Consider the following 15,920-nt stretch of genomic DNA (forward strand, 5'->3'; position numbering starts at 1 on the left):
GATATACGGCTCAGTCCTACCAGTGTGTCCCGAGGCCTCATCAGCTATGAATTCAAATGAAATTAAATTAACTTTAATAAACCAATCCCCCTGCTTTTGCATTCAGCTGTACACACAGACTCTCCAACTCCTACCAAATCCCCTTGGAGTCTCCAGAGGAGTCTCAGGTGTTTTTTACTGGCCTCTTCCTAGGCCTCTGTCGATGACCAATCTTGTGCACTGGGCATTCACAGTGCCTGTGAGTATCCACTATCTCCTCCAGGTGCCCTGCCACCTCTGCTCCCTGTGCAGGTGAAAGCTGTCCTGTTCTGGATGCTCTCTTATCTTCTGGATGAGAACTGAGAAGCCCCACAGGCCTCGTAATGGTGCCGTGCTGCCATCGTTTCTCCACTCCTCAGAAAAATCCTCATGAAAGCAACTGCCACAGCCTGTCTTTGTGCTTCATCTACCTATAAGAACCATAGGGCTGGCCAGGGGGACAGATGCCCTCACTCACTAATCTCCCCCTTCTCTTAAAAAAAGATCATATGCGAGGCACCTGGGTGGCTCAGTGGTTGAGTGTCTGCCTTGGGCACAGGGCATGGTCTCAGAGTCCTGAGATCGAGTCCCACATCGGGCTCCCTACAAGGAGCCTGCTTCTCCCTCTGCGTATGTCTCTGCCTCTCTATGTCTTTCATGAATAAATAAATAAAATCTTAAAAAAAAGATCTTATGCACATTAACTCATATGAATTGTTGCCTGGGGACACCTTTAACTATAGATGGGGCCATATTTAGTTTCTGCTAAGGCATTCCTAACTCAGAGACTTAGAAGCAGCATTCCTTCTCAGGGAGATCAGAGTCTCATGCTCCCTGAACTTGTCAGGACACATCTATAGCAAGAGCAGTAAACTTAAATACTTGAGCTTCAGTTCCAGCAAGTGAGGAACTTGCTCTCTAATCCTTTGGTGAATTAAAATTCTACCCCCACATCTTGGACCCCTGATTATCTGCCACCTTTTCATGGTTTTCTGTAGTGTTCCTGTCTCTGGAACAATGCTACACCTTTGCAGTGACATTCACCCTCTCATTCTATTTCCACATAACACCTGGGTGTCCATATTGTCTCGGGCTGGCACAACCTCTTCCTCTAGACCTTCCTCTACCCTCTCCCGAAAATCTTCCCCAGTTGTGTGCACTACCCCAGTGGGTGGAGGCTGTTCTGTCTGAAGCCAGCCAAACTCTTGTTCTGGCTCCGTGCTGAGCCCTCAACAGCTAAAATTGTAACTATAGTTCTTACCACCTATGTTTTAGTTCAGGAGCAATCAGTGACCGGTAGTTGATGACAAGTCCCAGACTGGCACACCAGAAGGGGTGGAAAGATATTTGACCCCAAATTTTTGTTTTTGACTTAAACTATTCTCTGGCACCTCTGGCTTATAAGCTCCTCAGCCTCTGCCTAGCAAATCCAAAGCCACCATCTGCTAACTCATGGAGAGCCAAAAGACTGGAAGCTGGCTTTGGGTTTGCTGTGTGATTTTGAGAAGGCTCTTTCCTCTCATCTGCTCTTGAGACTGATAATAGCTACCTTAGGCTTGTTGGAAGAACCAGTGTGCTATGAATCCTTGCAATGTCTAAAAACTCAAAACCATTATTTATTACCAGACAGAAAACTTTCATTCAGTGACCAATCACAAAACACATGGAATCCATAGAATGATGTGAAACATTTTTACTATCACTCATCCAGTTGACTTCTTGCCCAAATGGACCCAAACCTGGATAGCACAGGGGGACTTTTCTCTCCAGGTTGCCCCCTCATTCCCTCCTTCCTGTTTCCCCCTACCCAGAAATCCCTGGCTCCATGCTTACTGAGAGCCACACATTTGAGCCATGGTGATCATTTTCCTAACTCCAGCCCAGTAGGATGCGTGAATGCAAGTTCTCTCTGTGATGACTGTCACATGCCAACAAGTGTTATAAGCAACCTTGGATCATTTTGTCACTCTCTATGGCCCCCTGAACTATTCCCTCCTGGCATCTCTGACCCTTCTATGCAGGTATTGCTTCTCTTCTTGTTTACCTGTCAATCACATGACCTCACTTCATCCCAACACATTGGCATGTTACCCAGATTGGTCAATGAGAGCCTATTTTCAGGGACTGTTAAAATACTAAGAGACAAAGAGGAGTTCTCTCCAGGTACAGAGACCACAGAGCTACTGGGGCTTGTTTTGATGCCACATAGAAAGAATTAGTCTGAAGATGAAACCAAAACACAGGGATAGAGAGAAGCATGATGGCAAGTGTCTGAGATTGGACCGGCTGGAAGAAGAGTCTGAGAAGGGGATTCTTTTCACATTATTTATTAAGGAACTGCTCTCAAAAAAGATGAGTAGGGCAAAGAAATAAAGCTAAGCGTGGATCTTGTCCCAACTGAGACCTGAGCCTACAAACAACTCTGGAGGAGGAATCGCATGTGATGATTGGTCATACTTGGGATGAGGGTGTCTTTTGTACCTCCAAGCTGGTCACTTAGTTCTATTAGCTCCTCCTGGAACTGAAAAGGTATGAAGGGGGTTACAACCTCCTGGGCATCGAGAAGGCCATGAACTAGTAACAGTCAACACAGACAGTAGTTAATGGGTGGTGTGCTGCCTACTAAAGGGCTTCTGGGTGGGGCATCAAGAGCATCTGTACAGAGAGAGAGAGAGAGAGAGAGAGAGAGAGACAGGAAGGTTTGGTGAACAGGGCAGTGATTAAGGGCATGAGGTTTAGGGCTCAAATGCCTGGGTTTGTATCACACCTTCTATACTTGCTCTCTGTGTCACCTTGGGAAATTACTTAAGTTTTTGTTCCATAGTTTCTTCATTGGTCAAATGGGAATACTAGTAATACCTATATAATGAGAAAATGTAAATCAAACACAAAGGCCTGTGCTTGCCACTCAGAAGAGAGCTGTATCTCTGCAATAGCCTCGGCAGCCCCTGAGAACATCTGATGAACTTCTTATGGGCCCCTGAGCCTCCCCCCTTTCTTTCTATACACGGAAAGTGAGGAAAGAAGTGAACAACAAAAATATCCAGGGGTCCCCTGCATTACTGGAGTTTGATAATACCAGGAACAAGTGTCCCTGGAGAGGCGCTTTTCAGAGACACTTAGCAGGGGAGCGGGCGGGGGAAAGAAAGAGGAATTTCTTTCTTTCAGGCATTCCCCTGAGTGATTTCTGAGGGTTCATTTTTAAAGGCAAATACAGTAGTCTGTCCCCCTAAGGAGTGACCCAGTGTACCAGAGGCTCTGAAAATATGCAGATGGAATTTCTGGGATTTGCAATGTTGCAATCGGTTGTTTTCCCTTTTTTTTTTTCAAGAGGCAGCCCCATGGGGGCTGGGAGCAGGCTCTTCCCAATACCAGAGATAAGCAAAGAGCAGCTGAAAGAGCCTCTCTTGCCAGTCCCCAAGGTACAGACAGGCGAGTGACGCAGCAGAGCGCACAAAGGGACACAATTGGCATTTGCGCTAACGATGCCATGTGGCCTGAATTTTGTGCCCTTTGACCCTGCACTGTATTCCAATAGGTCAGAACATCCTTGCTCGGCTTCCCTAATGCATATTATCCTCTCTGGTCAATAAAATTCCCCTCTGTCTTTACGCTGACAATAGATGTGAAGGTCAGCTTGCCCCTCCAGCTGCAACAGTGTCTGAGCTGTCAGTGGGAATTTAAATTAAGGATATAGGTAATCATTTTGTTGCTTTTAGGCAAAAATGGAAGTCTGTTGCTTTGGTTGCAATCAGATTCTCAGAAGAGAACTGAAAAGATCTCTAAGCTCCCAGGGGAAAATATTTTAAAGTGCCTGAGGAGGCTGAAGCACACGGTGGCCATCAGTGGTAAATTTTCTAAGAGAGAGACTCTCTCTATTACATTGTTCCTGCTGCAAGTCACCTTCTTTCTCAGCTTTCACTGTCAAACAGTGTCACATCCAGGGGATGGGAGCAATCATGATTAGAGTGAAATGAATTTCATACTGAAAGCTGCAATAAGAAAAGGAAGGCAAGAGGAAATGAAGCGATGGCTGGAGAAATGGGAGGGAGGAGAGCGGCATGCAGATCTGCGGGCCCAGCCCCCAGACCCCCTGCAACTGATGGTTTGTGGGACCTGGATCAGATCCATTAACCTCCCCAGGATTTTGTCCTTATCAGCAAAATGATTCAATTGAGGTTAAAAGTTCTCTTCTCGTAGATCCTCTTGGGCTGCAGTATTTCATGAGCTTAAAAGTCATTTCAGCTTAGAGTTGTTTGGTGTTCACTAGCTCCTTTGAGAACGACGGGATGAGAGATGTGGTTTGCCCTCCGAATCCTCAAATCCTATAAAACTGAGCTGGAACAGGGCTCCACAGATTATCCTGTCCAGCCTGCTCATTTAGAAGATGGAGAAACCAAAGTGACTTTTATACTTGGATTTTTAAACCAAAAATTTCCCCTTGATCTCCCTTTTTTCTCTCTTTTCTGTCTCCCTAGCTTTCTTTTTCTTGACCACTGTTGATGGAAGATCTTCAAATTCAGTTCAGATTTTCTCAAGAAGTCAGTGAGAAATACTGTAAAATGGCAGAGAGAGAGAGAAGGAAGTTGGTTTGCAATTCTTTAAAAAGAATCAGAAGATTTCTACTGCACACTTTATACACAGAGAATTTCCAGGATGATTAAACATTTAACAGCAAAACTCAAAACAACAAAATACTAGGTGAAAATATAGAAATAAAATGTTTAACCTTGCTATGAGTGAGGATTTCTGCATATGATGTTAAAGCAGAAACCAAATAGATCAATTTATTGTAGTAACATAAAAGTTAAAAAGATTTGCACATAAAAATACCTACACACAATTAAATGTCAAAAAAAAAGTCACGGAAAAAATGTGCAATTTAGCTGATCGCATCAGTTTTCTCAATATATAAAGGTTTCTTACAACTTAATAAGAGAAACATGATCACATAGTAAAAGGAACAAAAGGTATGAATTTTAAGTCACAGAAGGAATACAGATGATTGTAAAAATATAAAAATACACCACGCTAATAATTTCCAAACAAAAATCTCCAAAGCTATCAGATGTGCTTTGCTTATGAAGTTAACAAGGTTCATTTTACTTTCATCTTTTATAGTAATAATAGCCAACATTGGTAAATGTGGTAAAATGAATTCTTTAAAAAGCTCCTAGTAGAAATGTAAAGGGGTATAGTTGGAAATTGGACAATACATGTAACAGTCTTTAAACCTGAATATATCCTTTAACCCAGAAATTCTACCTCTAGGACTCTGTATTTTTACAACTGAGAATTAATTCCAAGAAAATTATCAGGGATGCGTTATTAGAGCCCCTTTCCGTGCCTACTGGAGGAGACTACAACCTAGCCTAGGGATAAGTGAACTCTCAACTGTGTAAATCCACAGAGGTGCCCAGAAGAGACAAAGCTTCCTCTCCATCCCCTTAACCTCCTGCAACAACCCCAAGGAGACCAGTCCGTCAGTCTGCTGGAAGAAGCTGAAAGCCCAAGATGGAGGTGTGAAGGTTGGTTTCTGGTGACAGAGCTCTTCCTCTAGTGCCAACGGCAACCTGCTCACGATATCCTTATGAGATCTTTCCTCTGTGTGTGCATGTGAAAAGAGAAAGGGAGCTCTGGTGTCTTTTCCTCGTCTTATAAGGACCCCAGTCCTATCAGATTAGTGATTCACCTTTATGACCTCATTTATCTTTAATTATGTCCTTAAAGGCCTGATCTCCAAATGCAATAGTAATGGGGGTTAAGGCTTTAGCATATGGATTTTGAGGGGACAAAATTCAGTCTTTAACACCCTGAGGGAGCCTCTTTATTAGGTCATTGGTTGTTCGTTTCACCACTATTTACTGTGCAGCTACAATTGCCCAGCAGTGTGCTACATCTGGGGCGTATGGTTATTATTCTTGTCTTTCTTCCTTGGTCCATGAGGGATGAGAACTTCAACTGAGACTTTCTAACCCCAATTCTCGAAGTTCTATTCAAAAAATAGAAAGGCAGGAAATCTGTGTCAAACCAAAAACCTGTGCATGGATGCTTATAGCAGCTTCATTCATAGTTGCCAAAACTTGGAGGTGGCCAAGATGTCATTCACTTGATGAATGGATAAACTGTAGCACATCCAGACAGTGGAATATTACTCAGCAATAGAAAGAAATGAGCTATCAAGACATGTAAATACATAAAGGAGACTTAAATGCATATTACTAAGTGAAAGAAGCCAATCTGAAAAGGCTGCGTTCTCTATGATCCCAGTTAACATACAGGAAAGGCAAAACTATGGAGACAGAAAAAAGATCAGTGGTTGCCAGGGGTTTAGGAGAAGGAGGGATGAATAGGGCAGGGCACAGGAGACTTTTAGGAAAATGAAGCTATTCTATATGATACTGCAGTGGAGGATATAGGTCACTCTACATTTGTCCAAACCCACAGAATATAAAACACCAAGAGTGAACCCTCATGTAAACTATGGGCTTGAATTCATATTCAGGTATCAGTATCAGCTCATGGGTGTGGCCACATAAACCACGCTAACGCAAGACGGTCATAATAAGGAAAAATGTGGGGGAAGGTGAGGGAGTACATGGGAACTCTCTATACTTTCCAACTTAATTTTCTGTAAACTTAACCCCCCTCCCTAAAATGAATCTATCAATTTATGTTTAAAAGGGGGGACAACAGACTGTCAAGAAGCATTCCTCTCTGCACCCTCTCTTCCCTCCACACGACGTATGTATGCTCTGCCGGTGTTCACCGAAAGGGCTGCTGAGAAGCTTAAAATCCGAGTATTTTCATGCTTGGAAGGCATGTCTCAGGCTGCCCATCCCGGTGGCTCTTCTTTCTATCCCATCTAGCACTGTGTAGACTCTCTAGTCTACATGCTAGAGAGAAATTCAGCTACGGCTGCTTTGTTCACTGCTATCCAAGTTCAGCATGGGGATGAAGAAAAGACTCCATGAGGCCCCACACGTTTGAAAGGGATGACCCCTCCTCCCTACAGCTGGCTTTTGGTTCTCAAAATCACTTACCGGCAAGAGACTTCTGTCCATTCACAATGGACTTTAGCTTGGAGGTCAGTTGTGAGGAGGAAAAACAGTGAAAAGAAGATTGCTGAGGATTTTGAGCTAGCTGATTTTGGGATTTTATTTTTCAACTCATGCAAGAGAAGCCTGTTGTCTTTTAAGAATAGTGGAATCTGAGTCTTCAGCTTGATAAATGGGGTCAGAAATCTGTTACATAACATGAAAAATAAAATGTCAAAGACTTTTCTATCCAACTCTGGTGCCCGCCACTCTGCATGGTCATCAGACCTTCACATGGATGTCTCAAGACATGGCTCATTTCCTCATGTCCTGTTGACAGCAGGGGGTACTGTGCCAACCCTGGCTGGTTATTCTCCATCCTCCATGTTCATGTTCCAGGGCTGGCCCTCTGGGCACTGGGCAAGGAGATACTTGGTTTAATCTGAAAGGACCCTGCAGGGGTTAGATGGTCCTACTTCCACTTCTCCCTTCCTCGGACAGATAAGGGCATTTGATTGCCAATGGAATTCTGGTCTTATAGGGAAAGAAAGAAACCCAGTGATAAGCAAAAAGAGCAAGTGATGCTTTCATATACTGTGTCCACACTGTTTTTTGGTTATGAGAAATTTATTCTCAGCATTTGGGACTTTAAGAACATACTTTAATTATGAGAATCCAAATTTATGTCTTGGTTAGATGCAAGCTCCCTCCACTACCCCACAGTTGACAATAATACATGGAGCTACTCTCCTTGGAAATGGCATGCCTAGAGATGGTTAGGAGGAGGTCAGAGGCCAAACTTAAGTGACATTTCTCCCTCTCCCACGGAAATGGCCATTCTGCTCTCTTGCAAGGGTGAGAGTGCATTACTGTAGCAATAATCCATTAACCAGTATTCTGAATGGCCTTCAATAGTTAATAAGCCTCTCTAAGCACCTAACTTTCTCCTGGGGAGGGATTCAGACACTGGGGATGACGGAGCTTCTAGCTTCTCATCTGTACCACACAGGCTCCAGATTACCAATGAGAGCTCTGTTTCTAGCCCCTTCATAATATCACTGCAAATTGGAATGCATTGAGCATCTCCGTCTGTATACCAGTCAAAATTGAAGCAGTGTCTAATCAACTGGAACAAAAAGACCATGGAGCAATAGAATCCGTCACTTTGGATCACTGTGGCCTGTCTACTCAATCCAGGTGGATGTGTCTCATCTGCCCTGACCACTCAGAGAGTGATGTCCTGTTAAGATGGTGTGGTAGGGGGCTCGGGGCTATTTCCGGCTGGTTGTCTCACTGCGTCGAGGCACGACCTTGAAGCAAACCATTCATTCCTACTGTCTGGCAAATAGTGTTCAAAGATGTAAGTATTTAAATTTTTAAACTGATGGCTCTTTTCCCCTCCAAATTATATGCCAGGAAAAAATAATCATGTCTGAAAAATAACATTCATCTGTCCTAAAAGCTGCTAAGTTAATGTCTTTATGTGCAGGTTTGCTTAGGGGAAAGGGAAAGAGCTTTTCATCCATTCCAGACTCACCAGTCTTGCTGGATAAATTGGCCCTAAATGGCCCTCCACCAGAGTCATGACCTTTTTTTCTTTCAGTCTCCGGTATCCATTGTCCATTTGTCCAGTTGTGCTAGTGGGTGACAGACCGGAAGGAGAGTGCGATTCTGCCAAATGTGCTGGTTTTATGGGTCTGGCTTCTTGTGCCAGTCGATTTTATTGACATAATTGTTTGTCCCAGTTTCAGTATATAATTGGCTAATTTTTTATCTGTGACTGTGAGTCACTTATTTCTCTTTGATGTTAATTGTATGGAAAGCAGTTGAAAGGAGAGTTCTGTGTTTCTCCTCTATCTAATAGGAAGCAGGGCTGAAAGTCAGAATAGAGGAAAATGAGAGAATCTGATTAGTCAAATGTGCCTTTGGAAGATAAATGGCGGTCATTGATTTGTGTTAGAAGATTCGATTTCTGAATGATCCCCAATGCTCAGAAGTGCAGCACAGCACTAACGCCATTTGACGTCACATTGCAGGTGGGCGATTGATCAGCTTTCAAATAAAAAACAACTCCAAAGCCGAGTCGGAAAGCCTGCTGAAAAGGTGACTCAAATCGCATTCTGCTCTAACTAGAGACCATCTCTCACCTCGTGTTCACTAAAGGTCTACTCTGATTTGGGAACTATCCAGATGAGGAGCACCAAGTGTACAGAACATGTGACATTTTCTACTTTACATTCAGATAAATTGGTGTCATTGAAAACTGGTATTTCAGAGACCAAAGAGAAAAACCTGGAGAAACTGGCAGTCACACTGCTTGAAAGACACTCGTCTTTGATTATTAATACGTTTGCCTTAAAAAAGATATTTCAGAGCCTAGAGAATACAGCTCTTTGACTTTTAAATTTTTCTATGATCTCTGGCTTCTCAGTTATGTCTGTCTTTTCCTGATGTCTGCCTGACAATGCTCTCAGGAAAAAGCTGTGAGGGCAGTTCCACCATTCCCCAGCAACCAATTCAGAAAATTTTCAGTTGGGAAAATGGTCATTGGAAATTTGAAATCAGTAAATCTGTGGAATATTATTATTTTTTTAATCTAAGCCCACGTTATCATATTCTTTATGTTTCAGATGTAGAAATTTAACCTGAGTTTGAGTGTGTAGTAATGCTTTACGGGGAATCTCAAAGTAATGGAATAATTGTTGGTACAATATACGAGGACCAAGATGACTGTACACAACCACGAAATTGATACAAGCCTCATGTTCATTTTCATGTAACAATCACACTTTTGCCTAATTATCATATCTAGTCTATTTTTCTTAGAGCTCATACGGTATATTGAGTGCTTGATTGAGTAATGATTTACGCTATACAATTGCTAAAGATCATGATAGTAGCAATTTAGAGGCATATCAGTGCAATTTGTTTGCTGTGCTGCATCAATCAAAATATTGTTCCCAGTTTCTCTTTAATGGTTTTACTGAAGTAATTTAAATATTCTACCATTAGCCATCCATCTATGACACTTTACTTTTTGAAACTACAAAAGAATTTTAAATTTGGGGTGTGAGTAGAGATGTATGGAGCTTCGTACACAGAAATCTGTTCTTATTTTCAATTAAAGCATTTCTATCAACTTTGTTCTACAAACAACTTACATACAGTATTGCTTTGAAATGGGAAGGGACTTGAAGTGTAACAGGGTGTTTGGCGGGGATAGACTTAGGGCTCAGATATTTCTGATGGCTAATTTGGTGACTAACCTCTTTTATCTCCAAATATATAAATATATAAATATATATATATATACATATATATATATATATTTGCCCCCTGCATTACATAGGGCCTAGAGATAGTCCTAGAGGGACAAGAGCAAAAACATAATGTGGAAAAGACACATTAAGTGTGTCACAAAATGAATTTATAATTACAGACTATAATTAGTTCCATTACAGAGAGGACACACTAAAGGAGGTCAAGAAAGACTTTCTGGAGAAGTGATGTTTCAGTTGATATCCAACAAAGAAATAGAAACAATTAGTTGAAGAGGAGCAGTTTGGAAATCGAGGTATACGGACAGAAAAAAGCCATGTCAGGATACAAAATCAATGCCCAGAAGTCAGTGGCATTTCTATACACTAACAATGAGACTGAAGAAAGAGAAATTAAGGAGTCAATCCCATTTACAATTGCACCCAAAATCATAAGATACCTAGGAATAAACCTAACCAAAGAGGTAAAGGATCGATACCCTAAAAACTATAGAACACTTCTGAAAGAAATTGAGGAAGACACAAAGAGATGGAAAAATATTCCATGCTTATGGATTGGCAGAATTAATATTGTAAAAATGTCAATGTTACCCAGGGCAATTTACACGTTTAACGCAATCCCTATCAAAATGCCATGGACTTTCTTCAGAGAGTTAGAACAAATTATTTTAAGATTTGTGTGGAATCAGAAAAGACCCCGAATAGCCAGGGGAATTTTAAAAAAGAAAACCATAGCTGGGGGCATCACAATGCCAGATTTCAGGTTGTACTACAAAGCTGCGGTCATCAAGACAGTGTGGTACTGGCACAAAAACAGACACATAGATCAATGGAACAGAATAGAGAACCCAGAAGTGGACCCTGAACTGTATGGTCAACTAATATTCGATAAAGGCGGAAAGACTATCCATTGGAAGAAAGACAGTCTCTTCAATAAATGGTGCTGGGAAAATTGGACATCCACATGCAGAAGAATGAAACTGGACCACTCTCTTTCACCATACACAAAGATAAACTCATAATGGATGAAAGATCTAAATGTGAGACAAGATTCCATCAAAATCCTAGAGGAGAACACAGGCAACACCCTTTTTGAACTTGGCCACAGTAACTTCTTGCAAGATACATCCACAAAGGCAAAAGAAACAAAAGCAAAAATGAACTATTGGGACTTCATCAAGATAAGAAGCTTTTGCACAGCAAAGGATACAGTCAACAAAACTAAAAGACAACCTACAGAATGGGAGAAGATATTTGCAAATGGCATATCAGATAAAGGGCTAGTTTCCAAAATCTATAAAGAACTTATTAAACTCAACACCAAAGAAACAAACAATCCAATCATGAAATGGGCAAAAGACATGAAGAGAAATCTCACAGAGGAAGACATGGACATGGCCAACACGCACATGAGAAAATGCTCTGCATCACTTGCCATCAGGGAAATACAAATCAAAACCACAATGAGATACCACCTCACACCAGTGAGAATGGGGAAAATTAACAAGGCAGGAAACAACAAATGTTGGAGAGGATGTGGAGAAAAGGGAACACTCCTGCACTGTTGGTGGGAATGTGAACTGGTGCAGCCACTCTGGAAAACTGTGTGGAGGTTCCTCAAAGAGTTAAAAATAGGCCTGCCCTACGACCCAGCAATTGCAGTGTTGGGGATTTACCCCAAAGATTCAGATGCAATGAAATGCCGGGACACCTGCACCCCGATGTTTCTAGCAGCAATGTCCACAATAGCCAAACTGTGGAAGGAGCCTCGGTGTCCATCGAAAGATGAATGGATAAAGGAGATGTGGTCTCTGTACACAATGGAATATTACTCAGCCATTAGAAACGACAAATACCCACCATTTGCTTCGAGGTGGATGGGACTGGAGGGTATTATGCTGAGTGAAGTAAGTCAATCGGAGAAGGACAAACAGTGTATGTTCTCATTCATTTGGGGAATATAAATAATAGTGAAAGGGAATATAAGGGAAGGGAAAAGAAATGTGTGGGAAATATCAGGAAGGGAGACAGAACATAAAGACTCCTAACTCGGGGAAACGAACTAGGGGTGGTGGAAGGGGAGGAGGGCAGGGAGTGGGGGGGAATGGGTGATGGGCACTGAGGGGGACACTTGACAGGATGAGCACTGGGTGTTTTTGTGTATGTTGGTAAATTGAACACCAATAAAAATTAATTTATAAATAAAAAAAAAAAAAAGAAGAAAGCCATGTGAGCAAAAGCCCTGTTATGGGAAGGAGTCTGCGGCATGTAGAAATGTGGAGAGATCTAGTCTGGCACCTGGCTGGGTATCGATGGGTGAACCTAAGGAAATAGGTGGAGGCCAGGTCTTGTACTGCCTTTTCAGGGACTCTGGTCTTTAAGAACAGGGGAAAGCCACCAAAAGGGCCCTGTAAGCATAGTTACATTTGCATTCGGATTCTTCTGGCTCTGGCAGGAATAAAATGGAGGAAGCCAGTTGACATGCTAAGCTGTTTAGTTAACAGACAATGTAGCTGGGACCAGTGTAGGATGGCATAGATGGAGACAAGGGGACAGTTTCAAGGCATTTGGAAGACAGAGTATCAGGCTTGGTGATGGAAACCATATGGTGGGGAGGTAGGTGAGGCAGATGGTTTCCAGTTTTCTCACTTGCATAACTGGATGGCTGTGATATTTGCTAGCAAGATAACCCTGAAAGAATTGGCTTGGGAACTGGTGTGAATTTGTTTTTGGATCAATTCAACTTGAGATGCCCCTGAGGCATGCAAGTGAAGATGTCAGGTAGATAGTGGACTCCAGTGTCTAGAGCCCAAAGAAAAGATATGGGCTATAAATATGTTTTTATATCACTGGCATATGAATAGTAATTAAAGGAAAGGACATGAATATGATTCTTAGGAAGAATATATAGAATGACAAGAAAAGAAGAGCAGGGTTCAGCCTTGAAGAACTCTAGTATTAATCATCAGGTGAAGGGAGATACACAAGGAGAAGCTTCGGACAAAGAGAAGCCAGATAGCCACCAGGGATACATGAAAAATGTGGTACCCTAGTGACCAAAGGATGAAAGACCTTCGGGGGAAAAAGGGAGCATGGTCTATTGTAAAAGAATTGCCAAGCGACTGGATACAAAGAGTACTGAAAAATATTCCATGGTGACATGGAAGCCGATATTAGAACTATCCCTAGCATGATGGGATCAGAGGCCAGGCCGGAGCAGGTTAAGGAAAAAGTGGGAAGTAGGGAGATAGAGACCTCAGGTAGAGAAAACCTTGTCAACCTATAAACCTCTGTATGGATTCCTAGGAGTGATTAGGGAGGAAGACCGTGAAAGTATCACCTTACTGGAAACTCAGACCAAATAAGAACTAGGTGTGAATGTTTGCATTAATTCATCTATATTGACTTGAGGCTAAAGCTTGATTTGTATTCTACAAAGCCCCTCGTCCTTAAACAACTAAACAAAATATGATCAGGTCACATTTTTCCACCTTAAAAAATTAAATTAGGTCACTAAGCAAAGCAAACCAGTTGATTACCAGCTGACCTGTAAATGATCTGTCCCAGCAAACAGAGTCTTTGGTTCCAAACTGCGCCCACCAGAAGCATAGTCACGCACTCGTTCATGGAGGCATTTACTCCTGACCAATGCCAGAGAATGGTATCTCTGTGAGAAGGGTGTCTGTGGAGGACCGGCAGGTAATACAAACAATGGAAAAACAATTATGGGAAAGCAGAGGGAGTATGTCCCTTCTACAGGCGCAACTGCCACTCTGTTCAGGTACTTACGGCTGTAGGAATGCTAGACGTCCAGTGGGTGATTATGTCACAAATGTAGATATTTCTGGCCTGAGGCTGGCCAGTTTGTGACTTCTGTTGTAGGACTACGAACTTGAATTTTGTGGATGAATGTCTGCTATTTGCAAACCCTGCATCTGGGGAAGCAGAGATGGCACGGCGGCCCCTGTCTTCCCAGAGACCATTATGAGGGGACAGCAGAAACAGCTAGCAGATAAGGCAGCAGGACAGAAATGCTCAAGCAGGTACAAATTACAAGTTTCCAGAATGCAGAGAAATGAGCTATTAATTTTGGATGGAGAGAGGGCTGTCAGAAAATTCGATGAAGGTGACATTTGTGCTGGGCCGGGAAGGATTTCAGTGGGGAGGAAGGGATGGGAGGAATAAATATAACTCCTCAGCAGTACCCCAAAACTCTCTTTATGATATAAAATGTAACGGTCAGAATGAAAACAAGTGCCAACACAATGTATAACTTTAATAGGTTCAAAAAGCTTTGTTTTGACATGGTAGCAGCAGGAAGAATCCTTCCATCAAAAGAGATGATTAATTAGCAAGTGACATCACCTAGTAATTTGCTGATTGCTGTTAATCATAAGAGTAGCAACTAACACATGTACTGCTTTCTAATTTATCTGCCGCATTCACCTCTTCTTTCTCATTCAGGGATGCAATTTAGCTGAGGCCCCCCCCAAGCCAGGATGGCTACCTCAGCACCCAACTTAACGGAATTGTGTGTGGCCCACACACTGCTCGCCGGTTACGTTAAGGGAACAGTATGGTCTGCAATGCCATGCAAGGGCTCACTTATAAACAGTTCTCAGGACTTGTCCAGTTCTGTTCTTTGGACTCTTCCCAAGGCCTTGTCCATGGGAGGGGCCAGGCCTTTTTTTTTTTTTTTCCCTAGCCATTGAACATATTCTTTTTCTATACAAATAGAATGCAGTGTAGGCATGGATGGTATAGGAAGGCTGACCTATGTTCAGGTTCTTAGGAACAGCATATTCGCATTCGCCACAAGTGTCTGAACTTCTATCTCACTCTTGGGGAAGGATGTTAGCCTGTGTATTTTTGGAGTTGAGGCTGAGATAGTGTGTAGAGCGAGGCTACTGGGGGATGATACAGCTCAGCCCTGCCCTGCTACCCTGCCTTCATCTCCCTGGTGGGCACCTATTGCAGGGTAAATTCCTGAGAAGCATGGTGGAGGGCAGGTATTTTTCATAGTTCTCTGGAGCATTTTTTTTGGAGGAGACAGGCTTATTTCCTTTAAAGCAGTGGCTCCAGACCCCACCAGGAAGGAGACCGCTGGAGCTTCTTGGGCCCAGAGTGCTTCACATGTTTCATTATAAGAGCAAGACTAGGTTGGTTAAAAAAGAAAATTGGATTTGAAGACTGGCCTGGTCAAAATGTCCCTAGTCATTCCCCATAGAGTGAATGACTCAGATGGCCCCAAGGATAGAAGTAATTAAAACATGGCCATCAGAATGTAGCATTACCACACAGAATGTGGGTGGCAACTGTAGTCACATCTGAAATCAGTCCTCATTATCCTCAATCCCAACCCAAAGCTCAGTGATTCTCAAACATTTCTGTGCCCCTAAAACCACATAGGCACTGTAATAAATGCAAATTTCTGAGACTTACCCCAAGGATGTTGACTCAGAAGGTCTTAAGAGGAGCCAAGAATCCGATTTCCTTTTTTTCTTAAAGATTTATTTATTTATTTATTTATTTGAGAGAGAGAGAGAGAGAGAGAGAGAGGTAGAGGAAAAGGCAGAGGGAGAGGGAG

General features: G+C 42.5%; 1 long non-coding RNA gene across 1 annotated transcript in view; it reads right to left on the reverse strand.

Annotated features, from left to right (window-relative positions):
- Positions 1-2,332: 2,332 nt before the first annotated feature.
- Positions 2,333-15,920, reverse strand: part of LOC140595801 (uncharacterized) — a 53,198-nt gene continuing 39,610 nt past the window's right edge. The window contains exon 2 of the long non-coding RNA XR_011997682.1: positions 2,333-4,573. This is a non-coding gene — a long non-coding RNA (uncharacterized lncRNA). The remainder of the gene's footprint in view (positions 4,574-15,920) is intronic.

The sequence above is a fragment of the Vulpes vulpes genome, chromosome 15, assembly GCF_048418805.1.
Source record: "Vulpes vulpes isolate BD-2025 chromosome 15, VulVul3, whole genome shotgun sequence".
Classification (NCBI taxonomy): domain Eukaryota; kingdom Metazoa; phylum Chordata; class Mammalia; order Carnivora; family Canidae; genus Vulpes; species Vulpes vulpes.